Below are 361 nucleotides of genomic sequence, written 5' to 3'. Positions count from 1 at the left end.
AAAAAAATGCTGTTGAATTAGAATAAGCAATCTAATACTGTAATTGTATTCAAGGAAATTCATAGAGTAATGTTTTTGATTATGCCACAGGTCGATTAAGCGTTGTTAAAGAAAAGGACTTTGTGTATATAATATTCAACCTATGATGGCAATAACCCAGATCCATATTTTGTTTGCCACTGAGCACATCATTATTTTCCTAAAGGAATCATAGATCAATGTCACTTACATTACTTACTTCATTTACCTAGTGCTCAGGCTCATCCTTTGCGTATTTCCACTAAAGCAATTCTTGTCTTAAGGTCTTCAATATATGCAGAACCTTTGGCGATAGTGCAAATATATGCCCAAAAAGCTGTGA

At 33.5% G+C, this 361-nt stretch overlaps 1 protein-coding gene across 1 annotated transcript in view; it reads left to right on the top strand.

The window, feature by feature from the left end:
- Positions 1–361, top strand: part of LOC119594167 (isatin hydrolase-like) — a gene marked incomplete at its 5' end in the record, with an annotated part of 32,523 nt that overhangs the window by 26,720 nt on the left and 5,442 nt on the right.

Source organism: Penaeus monodon, chromosome 33, assembly GCF_015228065.2.
Source record: "Penaeus monodon isolate SGIC_2016 chromosome 33, NSTDA_Pmon_1, whole genome shotgun sequence".
Taxonomy (NCBI): Eukaryota; Metazoa; Arthropoda; class Malacostraca; order Decapoda; family Penaeidae; genus Penaeus; species Penaeus monodon.
The sequence above is the reverse complement of the archived record's forward strand: the minus strand, read 5'-3'. Positions and strand labels throughout refer to the sequence as shown.